Genomic DNA, 27578 nt, shown 5'->3' on the forward strand with positions numbered 1-27578 from the left:
AGAACAGTTCAAACATTTATGTCTACAAAGTCCCACACATTGTGATGCAGGCTGGTGGTAAAAATAAATATGCACTTAAAATGCCATAGGGCTTAAAGTCTATTAGAGAAAGTATACACAGACCAGTATTTTTACTTCAAATAAAAACTGTATACTCATTGAAGAATGGGAACGTCTATAATTTGCTCTGCATTGTATCTCCTTTTCTTATGTGGAAACTTAGTGATAGATAACTACTTAATAAATATATCTTAAATAAGTAAACAAATGAAGATATGGATACAGAGAGAGCACACCGAGAATAAGCACTGAATTAAAAGTAGAGGTTCAAGAATGGCTTTCTTATATGGATAAAGAGAACACAAGTAAATCCAGTGAATCATATTCATTCATTCATTCAAAAGTTAAAAGGTCCTACCACCAACTGTAATAAAATAGTCAAGTGTTTGTAAAAACTGTCTCACAGTGCAGATCACCATGAATACGGCAAAAGAAAATTCAAAGTATGGCCAAAAGAACTAAGCAACTATAACCCCAAAACTTACAGAAACGCTTATCTATTGTAAGCAAGTAAGCAGTTGTACCAGAAAGAACTGTCTAAAACAATGTTAGTAATAGCCATACAAAGTGTTTTAAAGACATTTTCTCATTTAATCCTCAAATTCTGTGAAATTGACTTTATTATTGTCTTCATTTCACAGATAAAGAAATGGATGCTTAGAGCAGTTAAGTGGCTTATTTAAAATCTTACCACTAGTAGGCTTCAGAGCTAGGAATATAACCCAGGTCTGTCTGACTTCGGAACCCACAATGTGCTAGTGCCTACAGATGGTATATCAAGAACAAGAATAACTGCTACACAGTTGTAGTAATCATACAGTAATAAGAAATCTACCATTTACTGAGTATTGGCTATGTGTGAGAGAATGCTAGGCATTTTATCTACATTATTATTTTAATCCTCACATCAAGTTATGGCTTAAGCATTATTTTCATGAATTAAATGGCAAGAAAACTGAGCCCTAAAGTCAAATGTGTAACTTGCTTAAGGTTATAAAGTTAGTAAATGACAGAGCTTAGATTCAAGTTCAGACATTTTGAAACCCAAATTCTGTTCTGCTGATCTGCCAAAGGAATTAAAGTCATGACTACTGAAATTGGGAGAAATCTGTCCATAATCAGTGATTTCTGACATTACCCTAGATACACCTAACACCTGAGCCAAATGTTGGCTCTAAATACTGTAGTGGACCATTACAGCATTACCATAGAGCCCCAGACACTTTGCTTTCTCTAGAAAAAGCTAAATTCTTTAAAATGGTCCCTTTATTTTAAAAAAAATCAATACAATTTTTTGTTTGGATATAATAGTTTTAGTATCTCCATTATTTAAATGAAACTTCTCACTAGGCATATCAAAATATTTAATTGAATCTTTTCTTTGCATATAAATGTTGCAATGGCCCCCTTGCAAGGCCAAATTCCTATAGCCTAGCATCTATGCCTTCCATAATATGGTCCATGTTTAATTACCAATCAAGCCTTCCATGTCAGTATTCCAACATAAATGCTTTATTCCAGTCAGACCAGCATCATTTTTCAACACTCTGTTTCCTTTTCTCTCTGTACTTTTGCTCATCCTATTTCATTTTTGGAGAAAATGCTTCACTCGAATCACCTTCTTTTAAAAAATGTTAGCAATTAGACTTACAAACGCATAGTGTTTTTCAGCATCTTTTGACCTATCTGGCAAGCCCATAAAAGGTGACAGAACATCCTTTTGTTAACATTAAAGCACCGATTTATAATCACCAATTTCTACTGCGATGCTTTTATTTTCTTTGAAATTTTGAATTTTATTTTTTATACAGCAGATTCTTATTAGTTATCCATTTTATACACATCAGTGTATACATGTCAATCCCAATCTTCCAATTCATCCCACCACCACCCCACCCTGCCACTTTCCCCCCTTGGTGTCCATACGTTTGTTCTCTACATCTGTGTCTCTATTTCTGCCCTGAAAACCGGTTCATCTGTACCGTTTTTCTAGGTTCCACATATATGCATTAATATATGATATTTGTTTTTCTCTTTCTGACTTACTTCACTCTGAGATGCTTTTAGATAATACTTCTGAGAGTAGTTTCAATTATCTGCTTACAATTATTATATAATTAGCTATTGTGTAACACACTTGGGAGACAAAACTATCTCAAATCTTGATATCACTATCAAGAAAGCTGGTCACTGATAATATTATTAGTCTCTTACAAACATGGTTATAGAACAAATCTTCTATACAGACTATTAGGGTAGGTAGTACTAAAACATCCACACTTTATATTGTTTTATTTTTTGTTGATCATTAACTGCCTTGCTTTACAGTGTTTGTCAGGATACTGAAAGCATCATGTCTATCGTCACAAGACACGATGATCATTTGGAGGTCTGTGTTGGGCAGATGGTCAATGTCTGTAGCCAGCATGCCTGCCAGTGTTACACTGCATTTGCTTCTGCTAGCAATTCATGCATCATCAGCTCATACTCCACATTTCAGAGAGACTGGGAATCGTTCTCACATTGTCATCATTATTTTCTTCTATTTTCTGACAAGAAAGACAACCATGGATTTCTAAAATATGTATTTGTTCAGTTAAGTATCAACTTGGCAACACCCCTGGCTTTGGATATATATTTTTTATAACTCATAATGCATTTCTTTGTCATATTTTCAAACAAGTGGGGGAAAATTTCCTGGTACTATCATATATTATAAGAACCGTAGACTTATTTTGTTCAAGTTGTCTCTGTTTTCCTGGAGGACTTCCAGTTATATTTTTGTCCAATTGACCACTCTCTGCTACTCTAGACCCTATAGTGAGCTATCAACATTTAATAGGTTTTTCTGGCCTAAGCAATCTTACAAACTGTTAAACATGTAAACTATATCACTATATATACATATATATATACACACACACCCCTATATACATACATACAGGTATATATATAGGTGTGCATATATATATATATATGTATATATATATATATATACACACACACATATGTATGTATTATGTATTTGGATGCACGATGCACCCTTCCTTTTGTACTTTAACTTTTAAATATGCCATAGGAAATCAATTTTCTTGCCACTAAATGATGAGCAGCTGTGGAAAATAAATGATCAATATGGAATATTTCAGCCTTCTGTTACATTGTTCTTTGAACCTGAGCCTAGCTCTATGTCAGATTGAATCAGAGTATAATTTCTTTTCTCACTTTCAACCAGGTAAGTTTGCACCCATATATTTTAGCATAGACTGTAATTTTTTGGTTCTGTTTTGAACCAGGAGCTGTTTTTCCCTCTAACTTTCAGACTAGTCAAAGTTTTTATTAATATTAGAATGGTCCTTCATGCCTGTGTTAGGATAACCAAATCAAATCTATATAGTGAATGTGAACTTTATATACAGCGATGTTCCTTGGCCCAGAATTTTTCTCATAGTGCAGAGAATTAAATATAATACAGAGTAGATCAGTCAACCAAGAAGTATTAGTGTCCAAAGCTTCCAAACAGACATCCAATGGATTATTTTAATCGTACTTTATGTAAATAATTAACTGTTTGATGTAAATATTCCAAGGCAACCCTATAGAAACATTTTACAATGAAACTGAAAACTAAGGTGAACTAAAGGTGTATCTATCTGTATATTTTAATGTTTCCTGAAATATAGTATGTTTATGTTATTATACAAACAATCAAAACATTTGCAAGTTCTAAAGCATTGTAAAGGTGTTAATGTCATCATGATTAAGAAGCACTGTTCAGACCTTTCTAAATGGATCATTAGCTTAAGTTTGGAGGATCTATTGAGACATTTCAAAATAATCTATTCCACTACAGAAAATCTAACTCTTTAGAATGACACCTTCACTCATATCAAGATACTGAAAATATTGACATTTTATTAGATTTGAATGTGAACTCCTTTCTATTTCACTTATATCCAAGCACTTCTTTCCCACTTAATTTCCCACTAGTCATCTAACTTCTGGCTATGAGATGAGGAGGACGGGGGCAAATCACTATTTGTCTTCCAAAATATAGCAGAGGGAGGAACACTCCCAAACTCATTCTACGAGGCCACCATCACCTTGATACCAAAACCAGACAAGGATGTCACAAAGAAAGAAAACTACAGGCCAATATCACTGATGAACATAGATGCAAAAATCCTCAACAAAATACTAGCAAACAGAATCCAACAGCACATTAAAAGGATCATACACCATGATCAAGTGGGGTTTATTCCAGGAATGCAAGGATTCTTCAATATACGCAAATCAATCAATGTGATACACCATATTAACAAGTTGAAGGAGAAAAACCATATGATCATCTCAATAGATGCAGAGAAAGCTTTTGACAAAATTCAACACCCATTTATGATAAAAACCCTGCAGAAAGTAGGCATAGAGGGAACTTTCCTCAACATAATAAAGGCCATATATGACAAACCCACAGCCAGCATCGTCCTCAATGGTGAAAAACTGAAACCATTTCCACTCAGATCAGGAACAAGACAAGGTTGCCCACTCTCACCACTCTTATTCAACATAGTTTTGGAAGTTTTAGCCACAGCAATCAGAGAAGAAAAGGAAATAAAAGGAATCCAAATGGGAAAAGAAGAAGTAAAGCTGTCACTGTTTGCAGATGACATGATACTCTACATAGAGAATCCTAAAGATGCTACCAGAAAACTACTAGAGCTAATCAATGAATTTGGTAAAGTTGCAGGATACAAAATTAATGCACAGAAATCTCTGGCATTCCTATATACTAATGATGAAAAATCTGAAAGTGAAATCAAGGAAACACTCCCATTTACCATTGCAACAAAAAGAATAAAATATCTAGGAATAAACCTACCTAAGGAGACAAAAGACCTGTATGCAGAAAATTATAAGACACTGATGAAAGAAATTAAAGATGATACAAATAGATGGAGAGATGTACCATGTTCTTGGATTGGAAGAATCAACATTGTGAAAATGACTCTACTACCCAAAGCAATCTACAGATTCAATGCAATACCTATCAAACTACCAATGGCATTTTTCACAGAACTAGAACAAAAAATTTCACAATTTGTATGGAAACACAAAAGACCCCGAATAGCCAAAGCAATCTTGAGAACGAAAAATGGAGCTGGAGGAATCAGGCTCCCTGACTTCAGACTGTACTACAAAGCTACAGTAATCAAGACAGTATGGTACTGGCACAAAAACAGAAAGATAGATCAATGGAACAGGATAGAAAGCCCAGAGATAAACCCACGGACATATGGTCACCTTATCTTTGATAAAGGAGGCAGGAATGTACAGTGGAGAAAGGACAGTCTCTTCAATAAGTGGTGCTGGGAAAACTGGACAGGGACATGTAAAAGTATGAGATTAGATCACTCCCTAACACCATACACAAAAATTAGCTCAAAATGGATTAAAGACCTAAATGTAAGGCCAGACACTATCAAACTCCTAGAGGAAAACATAGGCAGAACACTCTATGACATAAATCACAGCAAGATCCTTTTTGACCCACCTCCTAGAGAAATGGAAATAAAGACAAAAATAAACACATGGGACCTAATGAAACTTCAAAGCTTTTGCACAGCAAAGGAAACCATAAACAAGACGAAAAGACAACCCTCAGAATGGGAGAAAATATTTGCAAATGAAGCAACTGACAAAGGATTAATCTCCAAAATTTATAAGCAGCTCATGCAGCTCAATAGCAAAAAAACAAACAACCCAATCCAAAAATGGGCAGAAGACCTAAATAGACATTTCTCCACAGAAGATATACAGACAGCCAACAAACACATGAAAGGATGCTCAACATCTTTACTCATTAGAGAAATGCAAATCAAAACTACAATGAGATATCATCTCACACCAGTCAGAATGGCCATCATCAAAAAATCTAGAAACAATAAATGCTGGAGAGGGTGTGGAAAAAAGGGAACACTCTTGCACTGCTGGTGGGAATGTGAATTGGTACAGCCACTATGGAGAACGGTATGGAGGTTCCTTAAAAAACTACAAATAGAACTACCATATGACCCAGCAATCCCACTACTGGGCATATACCCTGAGAAAACCATAATTCAAAAAGAGACATGTACCAAAATGTTCATAGCAGCCCTATTTACAATAGCCCGGAGATGGAAACAACCTAAGTGTCCACTGACAGATGAATGGATAAAGAAGATGTGGCACATATATACAATGGAATATTACTCAGCCATAAAAAGAAATGAAATTGAGCTATTTGTAATGAGGTGGATGGACCTAGAGTCTGTCATACAGAGTGAAGTAAGTCAGAAAGAGAAAGACAAATACTGTATGCTGACACATATATATGGAATTTAAGAAAAAATGTCATCAAGAACATAGGGGTAAGACAGGAATAAAGACACAGACCTACTAGAGCATGGACTTGAGGATATGGGGAGGGGGAAGGGTAAGCTGTGACAAAGTGAAAGAGCGGCATGGACATATATACACTACCAAATGTAAGGTAGATAGCTAGTGGGAAGCAGCCGCATAGCACAGGGAGATCAGCTCGGTTCTTTGTGACCGCCTGGAGGGGTGGGATAGGGAGGGTGGGAGGGAGACGCAAAAGGGAGGGGATATGGGAACATATGTATATGTATAACTGATTAAATTTGTAAAATAAAAAAAAATAAAAAAAAAAAAATCACTATTTGCCTCCTGGAATGAAGACACTGAGAAAAAGATAAGTGCCTTCATTTCCTGAGATTTTGGACTACAATGGTATGAACTAATTCATTTCGGGCCTTATAGAATTGCATGCAAAGTAAAGTGTATTGAGGCCGACAATCAAGACCCTGTGTTAAAACCTAAAAAAAATAAGCTTCTGTCTAGTTCAGTAACAGATTTATCCATAAAGGTAAGGTGATGTTGACAAAGTTTATTTCTTATATGTTTTAGAAGATTTAGTTGCTTAAAATATTTTAGAATAAATTAACAGTCACTATTTTGCATTTCTTTAAAAGTGACATCTAAAAATTGCAAAACTAAATATAAACACTGCAGTTCATTCCCTCCCTGTTTAATTCAACCCTTTACATTTTATGAAAGACCCTCTTAAGTAAGGGCATGTGATCTTAATTATTTTAGGAATGTGAAAATCTGGTCATTTCATCTATGTGTGGCTGAATTTTACATGAGGTCTAAAATAAGCTTCCACCGTTCTCAGAAATTTTGTTAACATACAAATGGAGTGTGGGGTTTTAGTTAGTGTTTAAAACAATTGTTCAGCGCATGATTCATGAAACACTGGGATTAACTGATTTGTACTTCAATGAGATAGTGGCTTAGTTATATTTGACCTTAAAACTTTTCAGGAGCTGCTAACCTATTACTGATACTGATTTCAGATTCTTTTAAAACCCCTAATTGCACTATATGCCGTAACAATCTATTTTAAATTTGGAGCGCTCAGGTAAAGAGCTTTTATGGCTAATTCAATTCTGAAAGATTATTTTTGAGTGTGGCTTTGTTTCATCCCACATTTCTGTATACATAGACTCCCCTAGGCTACTGCTGCCCTACTTCTGATTCCATTCTAAAGATCACTCCCATCATCTGGGAATAGAGTGTGTTTCATAATCCTTCTGTGGAATGAGAAGACATTCCTGCTCTTTTGCATCCTTCTTCCTGGGTCTCCAAATCCTTCAGGTAACCTATACAGTGTGGATATTGTTGTATAGAAAGAAACTTAGAAAGGTTTCAGAAGTGTCTAAATCATTGTCATAAAAAATTAAGATAAAAGTATTGTAAATTACTTCTCAATACAATTACCCAATCTCACTTCATCTCAAACAAACAGGTGATTAACTGTTCAAAGTCCCAATCAATAGCACACAACATTGTAGGCCTGATGCTAGTTTTCAGAATAAAGAATCTGCTTAGAAATTTCAACAATCATGTATATGCTTCACTGATATGATAAGGATGGTAGCAGTTTCTTGAAGTGAACTCAGTTTCATTTTTCTTGCTTTTCAAGTGCCATGTTTACTTCAAGTTCTTTTACAAAAAGTACAGATAATTCTTAGAATAATAATCCTAAAAAGAAAGTAGACAGGAAGGAGAGCAGAACATGAAGGAGGAAAGAAAGTTTAATAACAAGTTCTAAGAATCTAATACATGCCTTTTAGCTTTGGAGTGATGTTTTGTGTCACAGAGCTGAATTTTATTTTTCTGAAAATGCAGGTTTAGGAGTACAGGTGTAATAAGTTAATACAGATATTCTAGTGAAAAAAATTCAAAGAGTTGAATATATTCTAGGTTATCATCAAATTGAAATAGTGGGGAATGTATAAGAGCATAACTTGAAACAGAAATGAATAAATTATCAGTTCCTATGGTTTGATTAATACTGACCCAACAGACTTATTAGGATGGGACTCATAGGAGTCTTCTTTCAGGTCAGCATATTTGAGTGGTTCTAGGAAGAATGAAATGCAAGTGATGAGAGTAACACAAAACCTGTGAAAAATGGAAACAATTATTTCTCATCTTTATTTTGGGCAGAACCTTGATTAAACGGAGATTTTTTTTTTGCCATAGGTGGTGTCGTTGACCATTAAAAATATCTGAAATGTAGCAGTGAGTCAAGAAAGCTAGGTCCATATTCATTATCACAACTAGAGAATCTTCTATGAAACTGATCAATAAAGTAACAAAACGTACAAAAAATCTGTGTTTTTTCCATATATATCAGAAGTAAAGTTCTTATTAATAAATGAATGCTGAAAATAAATTCAGTCATTCGATTCTATTCATTTCAAATAGTTTATTGAAAAATGGTTTATTCCATGTTAAATGTCATTTACTATACCATCATATAATCTGCTCCCTTTATTTCTCTTGTACTTTGTCATTTTATATATAAATAACATATAAAAATATATTTATTCTTCCCCAGGGCCCTTACCGGTTAAATTCTATGTATTTCCATGAGATTTATGTTTGTATTAAACAAGGTATTTGATCAAAGATACTGACTTTCTCTTAAGTATATATAGCAAGATATATAAAGCTAGATTGCAGCAAGCACTATTACAACAAGTTTCTCTCCATGGGATAAAGTACAATACAGAGTTTTAAGGTCAGACTGATCTAACTCAGACTTCCATTTACTAGCTTCCTGGTCTTCAATGAGAGTTACTAATCTCTCAAAGACTTTGTTTCCTCAATGCAAACATGCTATAGTAATACCTGTCATTCAAGTGATTCAGAGTATTAAATTAAGTGGGAAAAATATGCACTAGCCCTGAAACATAATAAGTTATGTTGACCTATCTCCAACAAAATATGTTAACTAGTTAAGTAGGTGATGTGCACAGTGGAAAGAATACAGGCTTTTCATACAAGCATACTTGGGTTTGAATCTTGGCTCCGTTAGTTATCAGAATTGTGTTACCATGAATAATTTATGTAACATTTTTCAGTCATCCATTTGTTCATTAGAAAAATTGGGAAAATAAAATCATTATCAGAGGATTATTGTAAGACTTACATGAGACAACTTCTATAAAGCTATAGCACACAAAAGACGCTCAGTAAGTGTAAGGTTCCCTTCCCCTCTCCTTCTATAGAGTATAAACTCTGGCCCATAGCACACACCTGCAAATTATTCATTCATTCAAGAAATATTATAGCACATCTAGTATGTACAAGATACACAGATGTATATACAATATCTGTGGATACAGTAGTGCAAAAGAGAGACAATTTCTCTTATGAAACGTTCTACAAGTCAATACATCCATGTCAACAAATAAATGAACAAAGTAATTCCAAACAGTAATAAAGGCCATAAAGAAAACGAGGGTGATGTGATAAAAAAAATAATTATGTGAAAGGGAAATGCAATTACTAAATTGGGTGGTCAGGAATGTGATGCATACGGTTTCATCCAGAAACCACTGGATGAAAGGATAAAATGAATTTAAAAGAATTTTAGGGACTTCCCTGGTGGTCCAGTGGGTAAGACTCCGTGCTCACAACTCAGGGGGCCCGGGTTCGATCCCTGGTCGGGGAACTAGATCCCACATGCATTCCGCAACTAAGAGTTCGCGTGCCACAACTAAGAGTCCGTGTGGCGCAACTAAAAGATCCTGCATGCTGCAACTAAATATGCCGCAACTAAACATGCCACAGCGAAGATCCCACATGCCGCAACTAAGACCCGGTGCAGCCAAAATAAATAAATATTTTTAAAAACCCCCAAAACCATAATCACTTATTTAAAAAAAAGAAATAAAATAAAATAATTTTAATTGTGACAATTATATGAGAAAAAAAGTAAAACGACCTAAATAATCAGCAGTAGAGAATACATTGAATAAACAATGATTTTCTCATACAAAGGGATATAATATAGGTATTTGAAAAGATGATGCAGGTCTATATTAACATAAATCATTAATAAATTGAATAAAACATTGGGTTACATAACATAGTTTAATGCAATTTATGTAAAAATATACTTTTCTTTAAACACCACTCTGTGTGTGTGTGTGTGTGTGTGTGCATGCCCACATGCAAGCATGTATATGTGTATGAAATCGTAGCTATCTATTTCTACATCTGGAAGAATGCTCAATAATACAACACATTCATCATGGGTATCTTCAGGCAGTGGAATTTTTGATTGAATTTTTGTTTTAAAACTTATGTCCCACGATGTGATTTTGCTTACAATAAGATTATATGTAGCCAAAATGGAATATTGTCCCTGAATTTGAAAATAAATAAAAGACCCTAATAATAAGCATTTTGGCTTATTTCTCAAATTAAATCACGATTTTACAATATTTCACAGAATTACATCTCTTATGACAGCTTCCCATTATTTAAAGGCATATTTCAGTGATAATGTAGTTCAATTAGGATATCGTTATACAAGCACAAAAATGTCCTTTCATTATACATTTTAAACCCTCTTAGCTATGCAGGTTTTCCCTCTTAAAGAATATTTAAGTATGAACAATTTGCTGAAATTTTTACTTTTTTTGAATTTTACGAATCTATAATTTCAGCTTCAATTTCTAAGAAGATAGGCTTATTTTAATGCTCTTATAAATCACTGAGTCTCAGATAAGGAAACAGAAGAAAAAATATACTACAGACACCAAGAGAATAATACTTAGTCCTCATAGTTCATAGGCTTTGGCAATATGGACTAAGGGTATCCCTAGCCTATGATAAAATCAAGAAATAATGAAGTCACAGAAAACTTAAAGTTAAACTAAAAATTCAATTAAGTAAATGTAACATCTGTTTCAACTTTGGGAAGAGATCAATGTCGGGTGTAAATATCTCCAATGTTTGTTCTTTATATTTCATATAAACTTGGGAAGGATGGGGTGACACCTCTTAAGGAGAAAACCGGAAAATTTCAAGATTCTTAAAAGAAACTTAAAATAACTGCTTATCCATTTCACCCCCTTGAAACAGGTATGGAATTGAGTAATAATATATGAAAATTAGTGTGAAAACAGGATTTATGTTGATACATTTGCAGGTGTCAGACTTGCTTGAATAGATGCAATATGAAACTTCAGCTGCTTTTGAACATTTACAGCTGTTGCCTGTGCATGAGGATATATATGTGCGCACGTGTGTGTCTGTGTATTATGCACTGCTAATGCAGTTGATCCAACAAATTCAGTTGGCTTTCATCTGACTTCCTCTGAGTTCCAGTGTCAAAAATTGATTATTATCAGAGACAAGAAAAACAATGGAATATAAAGCATGGCTGATCAAAACATTACTCTAAATATGTCAAGAGAAAAAAATCTAAGCTGAGCAAAAGAGTGCTACAATGTACTGATTCATTAAAAGCATAAACAAGACTGCTGTGATAAGAATTTTTAAATTTCTTTTTTCATGCAGAGAATTTGGTTTTGAACCAGAATATAAATAGAACAAGATCTTCACTGGGTTTTCTGAAAACTACTGCACCTCACACCAGGCTGTCTTGAAATATGAAAAGGATCATTACTGTATTTCAAAATTTCCTTTCTGTTGTGCAAAATTAACAATCAGCAATAACCTACTGCTAATCAGCAAACACCAGGCAACTTTACCACAACAGGCAACTATTTGGAAATTGTAAAACTATCAGCTTTGGCTAAAGGAGTTAAATGCTTACAGTTCTTATCCAGCCCCAAATTATGACTTTTAGTTCTAGGGCAGACTGACCTCTTCATCTGAAAGAACTTTTATAGCTTAAAGCCCTGCTGATGTCATTTTCTTAAATTAATCAGATTTCCACGCTTGGGTTCCACAGCAGGAAAGAGATTTCATACAAATCAGCTCTTTTCCCACATGGAGTTTCTCTTTGGTTCCAAACAGTCTTATGCATTGATTTGTTTTACATAAAGGATTATTCCTGATAAATGCAAAGGTAACTTTCCGAAGCAAAAGCACATAATCATGCTGGTCTTTAGTTCCCATTAACCAATAGAGGGGAGTTGAGTACTTTCTCTCAACCATGTCACCATCATAATCAAGCACTATGTTTTATCAAGACCTTGTGTATGTATGGTGCTCACCACAGCTAGAAGAGTAGCCAAGAACAGTTATTTCTTGTACTTTTGCATAATTTATTAAAAGTACACTTTTATCATGGACAACATATTTCCAAAAGAATTTTATTCATTGTAACCTCCCAGAATTTTCCTAAAAAATTAGAGAAAAAATAAAAAAAGTAGTAATAAAGGGAGTAATCGAAGAGAAAAAATCCATGCAGATAAAGATTATAAATCCTGAATCCCCCAGAGGTATGCCTTTCCAAGCATAAAATAGGTTCTGTGGTAGGTGGCATAACAGCTCTCTAAAGATATACATTTCTTAATCCCAGGACCCTGTGAATGAATAAATTACCTTATAAGACAAAGGGGACTTTAAAGATGTGATTAAGGACCTTAGGTGACTCCGTGCCACAGTGTGTAGGGAAAACTGGGCTTCTAGAGGCTGAAGATTAAGACCTTGCAATGGGAAGATTGTGCTGGATTATGAATATAATAATAAATCCTTAAAAGTGGAGAACCTTACCTGGCTGTGGTCAGAGGGATATAGGACTATGGGATAATGGTCAGAGAGATGAGATCTTGATGGCTTTGAAGATGAAAGAACAAGGCCATGAGCCAAGCAATGAGAGAGGTCTCTAGATGCTGATAAAGACAAGAAAATGGATTCTGCCCTAGAGTCTCCAAAAGGAAGGTAGCCCTACCTACACCTTCAGCAGGAGACTGTATTGGATTCCTGACCTACAGAACTGTAAGGTAATAAATTTGTAATGTTCTAAACTATAAGTTTGTGCTAATTTGTTACAGAGCAATAAAAAACACAAGATCAAAACTAAAACCTCTTCCCCACGATGTTTTTCTAATTGAGATCTTAAAAGATGAGGTAGATGGTGGTGTGCTCACAGGCTATTATCTGAAGATTTCACTTCAGTTGTGAAAAACACTGTGAAGTGGACATTTAATTTTGGTCTCTCCAGTATCCCCTCTCCACTCTTTATAAAATCCAAATTTGGGAGCTTCTTTCTCACTGTGTACCTTCTTAGTGAAATTATAAATCAGATACTTTCCTCCCAACAGCCCTTGCTAGGGTGGTGCAGGCATGTTATCCAAACCAAGCAAAGAAAACTCTCTCTCTCCAGGGGCTTTAATTCTTGAGCAGGAATTAAAGAAGGAAAAGAGATAGGGAACCATTTTTCACAGTCCACATTCCCAGAACTACTCTGATTTCTATACTGTTTCAGTTACAATCAGTAATATACAACGTTCCTGTTATTCATCTGATATTTCTCCAAATAATAGTATTATTGTTTACAACCAGAACTGGTTTCCATGATTTGCAACCAAAAAACCTTACATGATCTACACAGCACTTGAATCAATGAGTATGCACATATTTGGGCCTTAATGGAATTTATTTTGACAAGTCTGATATAACTGAAGTATATTTTCTTATAACGTTCTTTCTTAAGATCCTTCCTTGGTTGTGTAGCTCCCACACTAGACTTAATTCCTAACACACACCACTCATTTGATTTTTCCCACATTACACCTTAGTTCTCATCAAAAAGAGACTGCTCCGTCATTCATATTTCTTCACGAGAATAGCTAATCTTAAAAAAAACCTACATTGGGAGGTGTGGATGGTCATCCTAAACACATATAAAGTTGACTCTTGAAGAACATGGGTTTGAACTATACAGGTCCACTTATACTTGGATATTTTTCAATAGTAAATACTACAATATTATACATTCTGTGGTTAGCTGAATTCAGGGATTCAGAGGAACCCTGGATACAGAGGATCGACTATAAATTGTACGTAGATTAACCACTGCATTGTTCAAGGGTCAACCGTACTATTATGTCCAGACAGCCTCAAATGAAATACACTTTTCACAAATCTATAATGATGGTATTAATAATAATTGATTACCTGCCAGAGCATGATGGATTATTTTTAATTTTATTTTTAAAATTAAAAAAAAAATTTTTATTTTTTAAACTTTATTTTTAAAAATTTAGTTTTATTTCTCCTCATACTACTTTATTTTCTCAGGGAAATTCAATCCTTCACTTTCTTCTTAATTCTTAAGAAAGTGGCAATTCATGAGTAAGCTTCATGGGAGGCTAAACAATTGCAGACAAATAAGCTTGCTATGTATGCATTTCAGTTCTACTTTTAATTTTAAAGATTACCTGTAAGGAATTCTCTCCCCTCAATCACTTTTTTTCTTACTTCAGAAAATAGTTGTATGGACTCCATGTTTATGCCCCCTCCCCAAATTCTTATGTTGAAACCCTAACCCCCATGGGATGGTATTAGGAGGTACAGTCTTTGGGGGTTAGTTATGTCATGAGCCTACAGCCCTTAGGATAGGATTTGTGATCTCATTAAGAGACAAGAGAGCTTGCTTTCTCTCTCTGTTCTCTGCCACGTAAGGACATAGCAAGAAGACAGCCATCCACAAACCAGGAAAAAGGCCCTCACCAGAATGCAACCTTATCTCTGATTTCCAGGCTCCAGAGTTCTGAAAAAGAAATATTTGTTTTTTAAGCCACCCAGTCTATAATAATTTGTTATAGAAGCCTGAGCTAAGACAGCAGCATAGGTGATTGCAAAGAAAGAGGAGATGTACTAAAAAACATTCTCAGGGTACTCAAGCAATTAAGATCTTAAAAAATCAGAACACTAAATTCAGAAGCTGATTTTAACAAATATAACAGAAGCAGAAGTTGTTAAAAAAAAAAAAAAAAAAAAAACTTAAAAAGACATAGAAAATGCAATTTAAGTTAGTCTCCAGACTCTTCTTCTGAATATGACCTCTCTAATACTGTAGCGAAGATAATGACTTACCACTACTTCTAAGTAAAATGTCTATAGAAACCAAAAAAGTGAAAATTAGGCAAAGTTTTCAATCCATCTGATCAATACTTGCAATGAAAAAATCATTCAGTACAGAAAATTCAGTTGTGGAGCTGTATTAATCACTGAAGCTTTCTGCCCAGCAATAGAGCAGTAGTTAAAATAGTAAGCTAGATTCCATGGGGCTGACTGAGGTCATATTCGGTTCTGCACCTCATGAGTAAGTAACTTTTCCATTTACTTAATGATTCTGGTTTTTCATCTATAACATGACAAAAATAATAATCTCTCCTTCATAAGATTATTATAAGGATTGATTTAGGCAAGATATATAGATTGCTTATCACAAAAGTTGGCCCATCTCCCTGGTGGCGCAAGTGGTTGAGAGTCCGCCTGCCGATGCAGGGGATACGGGTTCGTGCCCCGGTCTGGGAGGATCCCATATGCCGCGGAGCGGCTGGGCCCGTGAGCCATGGCCGCTGAGCCTGCGCGTCTGGAGCCTGCGCGTCCGGAGCCTGTGCTCCGCAACGGGGGAGGCCACAACAGTGAGAGGCCCGCATACAGCAAAAAAAAAAAAAAGTTGGCCCATAACAAATTCTCAATATTTTACAACTATTATTTATATCATTATTATGTTTACATGACATTATTATGTTTACAATAGCCATTTTTAAACAATACTTTGTGGACTCTTTGCAGCAGGTAAAGAAGGAAAGGGCTTTAACATATAAACTTGACCTTTCCCAAGCCCTGTTCTTCAAGGAGAGGAACACTACTTAAATTTGTTTTCTTTTTTTTTTTTTTTTTGCGGTATGCGGGCCTCTCACTGTTGTGGCCTCCCCCGTTGCGGAGCACAGGCTCCGGACGCGCAGGCTCCGGACGCGCAGGCTCAGCGGCCATGGCTCACGGGCCCAGCCGCTCCGCGGCATATGGGATCCTCCCAGACCGGGGCACGAACCCGTATCCCCTGCATCGGCAGGCGGACTCTCAACCACTTGCGCCACCAGGGAGGCCCTAAATTTGTTTTCTGAAATGGGATTCTCTGCAGAGGGTGAATGTAAAATAGTTCTACTGGGGAACCAGTTGGAAAGTCACTACGTAATAATTACCAAAGTTCGATCTAATGTTCTAATTTCCTTTATAAAGAGTAATACTAATTTTATGGTGAGAAGTAAATTCACCTGGTTTTTTTCATTCTCAACTGAAGTTTGGTTAATATATTTACTTTACTTTGAAGTCTTATTAAGTGTAAGGGGGACATGAATATATAATGTTAGAATTTAATTTAATTTGCATATTAAAAAAATCTTATCCAGGCATATTTACCAATATAGGAAAAATGTGGAGGTTGATTTTTATTATGGTGAAAAACACATAACAGAGCATCAACCCTATTAACTAATTTTGAAGTGGCTAGTACAGCATTGTTAAGTATAAGCACAGTGTTGTACAGTAGATCTCTAAACCTTTTCCACCTTGCATAACAAAACCTCTATACCCATTGAACAGCAGCTCTCTATTTCCACCCCCTCGTCTTACCCCCAGACAATCACATTTATACTTTCTGATTCTATGAGTTTGACTGCTTTAGAGATACTTCATATAAGTGGAATCGTGCAATGCTTGTCTGTCTGTGACTGGTTTATTTCATTCAGCATAATGTCCTCAAGGTTCATCCATGTTGTAGCATGTAGTTTATTAGTTAAAGGTCTGTTCAGATTTGCTATTTCTTCATGATTCAGTCTTGGTAGATTTATGTTTCTAAGAATTTATCCATTTCTTCTAGGTTATGCAATTTGCTGGCATGTAATTGTTTATAGTCATCTCTTACGATCCTTCTAATTTCTGTGGCATCGGTTGTGATGTTTTCTGTTTTATTTATTTGAGTCTTTTTTCTTAATCTAGCTAATGGTTTACCAATTTTGTTGATCTTACAAAAACAACTCTTAGTTTTGTTGGTTTTTTTCTATTGTTTTTCTATTATCTTGTTTATTTCTGCTCTATTTCCTTCCTTCTGCTACTTTGGGCTTAATTTGTTCTTCTAGTTCCTTGAGGTAAAAGTTAGATTATTTGAGTTGTTCTTTTTTTTTTTTTTTGATGTAGGAATTTATCACTATAAAATTTTTTCTTCATATGGCTTTTGTTGTATCCCATTCATTTTAGTATGTTTTGTTTTTGTTTGTTTAAGATATTTTCCAATTTTCCTTTGGAATTCTTCTTTGACCCATTTGCTGTTTGAGTGTATTGCTTAATTTCAACGTCTATGTGAATTGTCCAGTTTTTCTCCTGCCATTAATTTCTAGTTTCATTCCACTGTGGTCAGAAAATATACTTGGTATGATTTCAATCTTCTTAAATTTGTTAAGCCTTGTTGTGGGAAATAACATGTATATGTTCTATCCTGAAGAATGTTCTGTATGTACCTGAGAATAATGTGTATTATGCTGCTGTTGGTTGGAATGTCCTATATATTTCTTTTAGGTTCATTTTTTCTGTAGTGTGGTTCAAGTCCTCTGTTTCCTTGCTGATTTTCTGCCTAGATGTTCTACCCATTATTGGAAGTATTGATATCTCCTATTATCGTGTTATTGTTATTTCTCCCTTCAGTTCTGCCAAAATTGACTGCATATATTTGTGTACTCTGATGTGGGTGGATATAAAATTGTTATATCTCCTTGGCAAATTTACCCTTTTATCATCAGATAATGCCCTTTGTCTCTTTTGACAGTTTTTGGATCAATATAAGTATGGCTACCCTTGTTTTCTTTTGGTTACTGTTTGCTTGGAATATTTTCCATCCTCTCATTTTCACTTTTAGCTTTAAGTTTCTGTCTTGGTTGTTGAGGACAGACATCATACCGCCACAATATAGAATTTGCAAAGTCAGGGGTTTTGTTTTGTTTATTACTATATTTAATGTATCTAAATAAGGTCTGACATATAGCTAATGGCCAGTAAATATTTTTGAATGAAGGAATGACTTCTATCAAGTGATATAACCTTACTGTGGCTCCAGGATTCACTTTTTTTCATCTACAAATGGGGATAATAATAGTACTTATTGATATGGTTATAACAAAGGGTAAATGAATTAATGAACATGACCCACTCATTAAATATTAGGTCTTATTATTTTATTTATGTATTTATTTTGCTGTACGTGGGCCTCTCACTGTTGTGGCCTCTCCCATTGCGGAGCACAGGCTCTGGATGTGCAGGCTCAGTGGCCATGGCTCACAGGCCCAGCCACTCTGCGGCATGTAGGATCCTCCCAGACCAGGGCACAAACCCGTGTCCCCTGCATCGGCAGGTGGACTCTCAACCACTGCGCCACCAGGGAAGCCCAGCTCTTATTATTATAATTACTTTTCCATGTATGCACGTTCACATAGTACTTAACCTTAGGATGGGTTGAGAACATAGTTGAATTTCAAAAAATTTTACTGAACAAAGAAGGACAAATGAGAGTTGAAAAATTGTAAGTCAATGAACCTGCACTGAAATTCTATTTTATGCTTGAAAATGTTTTCTTGAATGTCTTCCTGTGTTCACATCTACTATGGAATTCAGCTTAAACCACAAACATACCTTAGAAACTTTACAGATGATAAGCTTTTTAGGTACAGATATATTTTTTTGTTTAATGAAAAATTATAAGAATAATAATATAAAAATGGCTTTTCACAAAATATATACACACACATACACAATAATTCTCCATTTTGGGTCACTTTTTGTCTACAACTTTTAGATATACACATACTAACCTTTGTGTATGTATCCTTTCTCATCAGATCAAAATGACATTCATGCTTATATACTTATTGGTGATGATATTATCATCCCTTACTGACTCTCCTCTCTTTTTTCTTGTTTCATTTCATGTTTGAAAAACTCCCTACTTCTTACTATATCAAGTTACTTTGTGTAAGTCATGGGACTCTTGGTAGCATAGAATATATGTGAAGTTGGAAGTGTTCCACCAATTTCTCAACTGCTTTAACTGGTGTTAAAGATATTAAGAAAGAGAAGGAATTATGCTGCTTGATAATTGAATTGAATCTGTTACAGTGCAAAAAGAAAAAGTCTGTAAAAAAAAATGATATTATCTATCACATTCTAGACTATTCTATTTTTATGAAGGGAAAAACATGAAAATTGGAAATTGGAAGGAGGAAACAGAGGGTGCTAAAAGGTCAAAAGGAGAAAGGAGAAGAGGGATGTTTTAATTTTGCAACCCTAGTCATTTGTTTCCCTTTCTAATGACTCCTTTCCCTAACTCCTCCCTCCTGGCAGATAACCACTGTCTCTGTGGCACTACACTATGCAGATGCACTGGTTGATGCACATGACTATACTGTACCTATCTGAAAAGCAGCTGTTTATAATTGTCTTCTCACCAGGCAACAGCCAGAGATTATTGTTTGGGGCAGATATCTTCCACGGTTGGTACACAGACAGAGAGAGCAGTTAACTGGCAAGAATAATAATTGTTTTCCACAGCAGGCTTAGGGCTGGCACCACAGCAACTGAGAGAAGTGGGAATATTTAAGCTGCCTGCACAAATATCTAACTTTATAAGATGCAGAATAGTCATCACCACCCCTCCCCCAATATTCTAGGTCATTCTTTCCAGTGAGAAAAGCTTACTCATCTTACTTTGTTCCCATAGCCAAAATTTTTATAGATATCCAAAGAGCTATTTAAATGAAAGGACAGGTTTATAACTTGGTAGAGTCAGAGGTAACAACAAAGACCTCATAACTGCTGCCTTTGTATAAGTTCCTAGAATTCATTATGCTTATAGATTTAAAATAAAAATGCTTATAGTAGATTTAAAATATTTTTTCAAAATTTGCTATTTCTTACTTTGTGGTTCAACCTATGCTTTGAAATCAACACTGATATTTCTATCTCTAAATTACATTTAATACACTACCGTCTTCATTATTTTGGTTATTCTTTTCACTATCTATAATACTTACATTTATATACATACATATTTTAGTTATAAATGTAAGAGTGCTTTTGGATCTTTGAGAAAAGAACACTAAATATAATAAAAGGTATTTACATTGATTTTTCCATATGTCTTATTATCAGTGACTTAGACATATCAGCTGTATTATAAAAATATTTTAAAAAGTGATTCAGTCAAAAGACATAATATCTACATAAAACCAGTAGCATAATTGCTGTCAGATTAGGTTGACAATACCTTCAAGCTTAAGAATCAGTAGTCTCTAAGTTTTGATGGAGCTTTAAGCCTTCATCTCGTTAAATAACTATTTCAAGGCACTCATCACTTGAAACAGTTTTAACTTCTAGGACTAGTGACTCTAAAGGACTGGACTTTCTGAATCTTCATTACTATACCCACTCTGATTTGAAAGGCAATCTGAATTAAATTAAATTAAAAATAATTATATGTTTCACATATTACATGACTTTGTGATTTTTAGTGATATGAAGTATTTAAAAGCTTCCATCTTTTTCATTGCTTCAATTCAAGTACTGCATCAATCTCATTAACACTATGTTTGACTATAAGCTTTGCTATAACAATGTTCTACACATCCAGGTTCAGTATAAAGCCAGAACTATCATGAACATATTGAAACACTATATGAACCTCTCATTAATTTACTCACAGTATACATTCCCATGGCATTAGCCCTTGGGGTAACCTTATAGTAGGTATCAATGAACCCGATTTACTTTGAAAAATCACAGGAATAAGAAATTGCAGTACTGCTGTTTTAAATAAAATAAGCATGGAAATTACTTATATTTGAAATATAGATTTTCAAAAAATGACATTCAGTTTGAGTATTCTGAAGTACATGAAATAATCAAGTTCCTGATTGGGCCTATATCCTTATTCTCATCTCATAAAAACATACCAGCAAAGCTTCTTTGCAATGACAAAGAAATAACAGATCTAGCTGAATGCTTGATAAAAATTCTCAGTTTAGAAGCAAGTGATTTTTCACCTGTTCTTTTTTCTTCCAGTCATCACCTGTATATTTCATTTAGACAGTTAGGTACTTTCATGACAATGATTTTCCCATTTATATATTTATGTAGTAATTAGTGAATTATTTTTTGGGTTGGATTCCCCAAGGGGAGCAGAAAAGTGAGGGTCAAAACAAAGATAAATTAGCCAGTTTATATAGAACTTTTCCAATATTTTAGTTTCTTATTAGATTTCATGAAAACAGACTGTTACTACATAAACTTTTATGCTATAATTCTCTACCCTGACCCCAGTGAGCAATTAGCCATTAAAATCTGATTGATTGTAATCTGACTTGATTTTTAACTTTGGGGATGCAAATATTATATAAATTTATGTGTAAACTTGAATTAAATATATATACATATTAGAATAATTTAAGAATTATGATATTATAGGATAATGATAAAAAAGCAAGTCACAAATGCTCAATTTAACCAATAAATCAATAAAAGGCCATGACAGAAAAATATGGCAAAATGACCAATACATACTTGACATGAATGGAAAAATATGATGCTTATGACTATGAATTTCATCATGCTGTAAGATTTCCAAATTCATGGCAAAATTGCTAACTTGATTAAATCATCAATACTCAAAAACACCCCTATTGTTACGGTAATACAGAACAAATGTAGTAAGACTCTCCAACACCAGTCAGCAAATAAGTTTAATATGTTTCTTATTTATGTGTATATATTAACTTATAAAATATGTTTATTTCATGTATCAATCATTTTCAATTGCTGTTTTGTTTGGTTATTTATTTGGTTGGATATTTGTCTCTGAAATTAACCATGGCCTCAAATCATTACTATTACAAAATAGTAAATAGTAATGTATTTATTTTAAAGTAAAGATTATCTTTACTTTAAAATAAATGGCTGAAATGCTGAGGGAAAAAAACAAAGCAGGAGGCATAACCCTTTGAGACTTCAGACAATACTACAAAGCTACAGTAATCGAAAGTGTGTGGTATTGGTACAAAAACAGACATACGTATCAATGGAACAAGAGAGACCAGATATAAATCTACACACCTACAGTCAATTAATCTTTGACAAAGTAAAAATGTGAAAAAGTCTCTTCAGCAAGTGGTGCTGAGAAAGTTGGACAGCTGCATGTAAATCAGTGAAGTTAGAACACACCCTCACACCATGCACAAAAGTAGATTCAAAATGGCTTAAAAACTTAAACATTAGACATGACACCATAAAACTCTCAGAAGAGACCACAGGCAAAACATTCTCTGACATAAATCTTACCAATGTTTTCTTAGGTCAGTGTCACAAGGCAATAGAAATAAAACCAAAAACAAACAAATGGGACCTAATCAAACTTACAAACTTTTGCGCAGCAAAGGAAATCATAAGCAAAAAAAAAAGACAACTTACAGAATGGGAGAAAATATTTGCAAATGATGCAACCGACAAGGGATTAATCTCCAAAACATACACACAGCTCATACAACTCAACAACAACAACAACAAAAAAGCCAATTGAAAAATGGGCAGAAGACCTAAATAGACATTTCTCCAAAGAAGACATACAGATGGCTATTAAGCACGTGAAAAGATACTCAACATCACTGATTCTTAGAGAAATGCAAATCAACACTACAGTGAGGTAGCACCTCACACCGGTCAGAATATCCATCATTAAAAACTCTACAAATAACAAATGCTGGGGAGGGTGTGGAGAATAGGGAACCCTGCTACACTGTTGTTGGGAATGTAAGTTGGTGTAGCCACTATGGAAAACAGTATGGAGGTTCCTCAGAAAACTAAAAACAGAATTACCATATGATCCAGCAATCTCACTTCTGGGCATATATACAGACAAAACTATAATTCAAAAAGATGCATGCACCTCTATGCTCATAGCAGCACTGTTCACGATAGCCAAGACATGGAAACAACCTAAATGTCCATCGACAGATGAATGGATAAAGAAGATGTGGTACATATGTAAAATGGAATACTCCTCAGCCATAAAAAAGAACAAAATAATGCCATTTGCAGCAACATGGATACAACTGGAGATTATCATACTAAGTGAAGTAAGTCAGAAAGAGAAAAACAAACACCATTTGATACAATGTATATGTGGAATCTAAAATATAGCACAAATGAACCTATCTACAAAACAGAAAGAGACTCACAGACATAGAGAAGAGACTTGTGGTTGCCAAAGGGGAGGTGAGGAGGGAGAAGATGGACTGGGAGTTTGGGGTTAGAAGATGCAAAATATTATATGTAGAATGGATAAACAACAAGGCCCTACTGTATAACACAGGGGACTATATCCAATCTCCTGGGATAAACCATAATGGAAAAGAAAATAAAAAAGAATGTTTATATGTGTATAACTGAGTCACTTTGTTGTACAGCAGAAATTAACACAACATTGTAAATCAACTATACTTCAATAAAAAATAAAATAGAATTAAATAAATGGCTGAAACACTTGTTGCTGTCATTAATACATTTCCCTCAATATAAAAGCTGTAAAATAGTTTATTATTATACTGATGGTACACAAAAATAAGTCAAGAAAGAAGTCATCATGTGAATAAAAATGAAATATTCAGTATTTTTATTTTAAACTTTTAAAATTTAAGAGTATAAGTTTCTCTATTAGTAATTGTATAATAAGTTTCAGGGACAATATAACATGGTAAACCTCCCCCCCCCACCAAAAACAAACAAACAAACAAACAAAAAACAAATCTTGGGGGTGCTATCACTGTAATAACATTATTAGCATCTTCATTTTTTAGAACACACTGCTTTTTCATGTTGGAAGCATAATGCCACTACCATTTCGTATCTGTATTTGTTTTTTATTTAATAACTATCAAAGTGATTTTTTTGCTTCAGCATGTATTAAATAAATTAAGTCATTTACTGGTTGAATCTATTTCCTTTATGGCTTTCTGATTGAATTGTGATGAGTGATTCCTTCAACTTGACTTTGTGCAATGCATTTGCAGTTTCACAAAGTCAATGTTATTGTTCATCTCCTGAGACCAACCTTTCCCTTTAACAAGTTAAAACATTAAAGGTATCAGAATGTCTTTTAGGACCCAATGCTGAGCCCATTCTACTGCAGGCTTCCCATAGGCCAGCTTAGATCCTGAGATGCTTTGGTTCTCCCCAGAGTCAACTCTCCTCTCTGTTCTATATATACAGACAGAAACACTGATGTGACACTTTGCCAGAAGGTTATGGATCTGAACTTCTCTCATGGTTTTTGCCAGTCACTCTTTGGTATCTCACATATTATTTCTCATCCTTTCCAGTTACTAGGGTGTTTAGAACTGCCTGTCTCCAAAACTTTAAAAAAATGTACACTACCCCCTTTGAGAATAATTCATATATAAATGAATTGGATGTAAACTGACTGGATTGGATTGGAGTTTGCTTTATACTCCTTGAAGCAGTGATTTTTGCATTTATATTACTGATGTATTTTCTAAACTATGACCTCTGGTCTGATTAGGGATCTCTTAGCAGGGCTGACAGATGATTGGGGCTATTTATGGCACACTTGATTAGCATTCACTCTTACATCTAGGAGATTGGTTTTTCACCATACAGAAGAAAATTTACTATAGAGATGTGTGAGAATAATTCTTGGGCATTCCAAGTGAGTTTCATAGAAGAGGAAGCAGCCAGACTGTTGGATTGGCAGCAACTTTGGCTGTTTCTGCCCTATGGTTTATGCTTCCTTAAACAATTTGAAACAATCAGACCCTTAAAAATTAAATTTCCATTAAAAAATACCACCTCATTAGTTTTCACTTATGATTCAGAAACATCTACACATACTATCTTCTACTAACACTCTCAAGTAATCAAGTCAACAAAATACCAAACAATTGTAGAATTAAGTATCAGGTGATTTTGCATGACACAATAATGACATGCATTTTACCAGAAGTTAACAAAATCTAGATTGATCACTTTGGGGGGGAAATCATGTCTCGGTTAAGACTTCATGAGATGAAAGGGACAGTCACCTGTATAAAGAGGGTTAAGTAAAATGGTGGAAATTATTAAAAGGATGTAGGAGCATCAAGGAAAGTGGCTGAATTTGGGAAGCCTCTCTATCAGTGTGAGGCCCTCTGTTCTTTCACATTTGCTTCATTCTTCCCACTTTGTAGATGATGTTTTTCTGCGTATAAGCCCATCTCCCACCACCCTGCCTAAAATGTACATATCTAAGTTTAAGAAAATAAATGTATAAAATACACAAAGTACAAAAAAAGGAAAAGAAAAAAAATTTACTATCCAGTGTCTACCACAAGTTTCCCCAAATAAATGTCATCTGAGTTGTGACATCTTACTAAATATTATGCTAGCACGTGTGAAGCATTTTAATGAATAAGCTTCAGTCTTGTCTTTCTAGTTCTGCAGTAGACAATTTTTAATGTTCAAGATCCCTTATGAAATCAAGACATTATTTTATTATCAAGAATTAAAATAAACCAATAATCCAAAATAAAATGAGACAGATCTAATTTAAAAACAATTAATGGGCTATAACATATCTAAGGCAATTAATTATCAAATGCCAACCAGACCAATTAGGGATATTACTCTATAGTTAGCTGGAGCTTATAAAATGACTGGCATAAATTCAGTATAAATTGGATGATCTGAAAATATGTGCAAATCTCAATTTTTCAAAAAATTAATCATACTTAATATTAACTTTTCTCATCCATGAACCTGGAATATCACATTTATTTAGGTATTTTTAATTTTCAACAATGTTTTCAGTGTACAGGTCTTTAATATCTTTCATTAAATTTTTTTGACAAAGTATCTTTTCTAATGCTATTTTTTATTATATAAATTTAGGTGTACAGCTTTATAGTTTAATAGCTGTGTACACTACAGAGTGATCGCAATTACAAGTCTAGTGACCATCCATCACCACACAGTCGACCTCTTTATCTATTTTGCCCATCCCCAATCCTCTTCTCTCATAACCTATTCTTTTCTCTGTATCTATGAGTTTGTTTTTGTTCTCTGTATCTATGAGTTTGATTTTGTTTTGTTTGTTCATTGGTTTTGTTTTATGTGTGTGTGTCTTAGATCCCACATATAAGTTATGTTGTTTCAAAACAATTGAATTGTTTCTTAATTTCATTTTTAGAATATTCACTGCCAGTTTATAGAGATACACTTGATTTTTACAAATTGATCTTGTAAAAACTCACCTACAGGTTCTAATAGGATTTTTGTGGATTCCTTATGATTTTCTATATATAAGGGTCATGTCATATGCAAATAGAGATAGTTTTACTTACTTTCTAATATGGACGTCTTTTATTTCTTTTTCTTGTTTAACTGACCTGGCTAGAACTTCCAGTACAACGTTAAATAGAAGTGCCAAGAACAGACATCCTTCTCTTTTTCCTGATTTTAGGCTGAAGTCATTTAGTTAAGTCTCTTGTTAGCTGTAGGTATTTTAGCTGTCTTTTTATCAAGTTGATAAAGTTTTTTCTATTCAGTTTTATCTACAGTTTTAATCAAGAAACACTGTTGTCCAACGTGGATACCCCGGGAGGTCACTCTCCCCGGGCTCTGTCCTGGTGGTGTAGGGGAGCATAGGGCTCTGCCCCATGACGTACAGTCCCTTTCCACAACGTTGGAGATGAAGCCGGGCCTTGAGTGCGCCTGCATATTCCTACAGCTTCTCAGAGTCCTGTGGACAATGACTGAGGAGACAAACCATGCAGAGAGACATCTAGTATACCAAACTTTAAAAGTGAACTAAGATGGTTATGTATGAATCTAATTCAAAAAAAAAGAAAAAGAAAAAGAAACACTGTTGAATTTAGTCAAATGTGCCTTCTGCATCAATTGAAATGATCATATTTTTGCCCTGTATTCTATTTATATTAGCATTAGGTGATTTTCAAATATTAAACCAACTTTGTATTCCTAGGATATACCCGACTTGGTCATGGCATATAATCATATTTATATGTTACTAGTTATGGTTTGCTAGCATTTTGTTAAGGATTTTCCCATCTATATTCATAAGGAAT

At 34.5% G+C, this 27578-nt stretch overlaps 1 protein-coding gene and 1 non-coding gene across 2 annotated transcripts in view; one reads left to right on the plus strand and one right to left on the minus strand.

Moving 5' to 3' along the window:
• The window catches only part of LRP1B (LDL receptor related protein 1B), a 1545691-nt gene that overhangs the window by 1132832 nt on the left and 385281 nt on the right, over positions 1 to 27578 (minus strand). The window lies entirely within an intron of this gene.
• Positions 27074 to 27276, plus strand: LOC132495515 (small nucleolar RNA SNORA73 family). Its single transcript, XR_009533250.1, has one exon. It is a non-coding gene; the product is annotated as a small nucleolar RNA SNORA73 family (small nucleolar RNA).

This window comes from Mesoplodon densirostris, chromosome 8, assembly GCF_025265405.1.
Source record: "Mesoplodon densirostris isolate mMesDen1 chromosome 8, mMesDen1 primary haplotype, whole genome shotgun sequence".
NCBI lineage: Eukaryota > Metazoa > Chordata > Mammalia > Artiodactyla > Ziphiidae > Mesoplodon > Mesoplodon densirostris.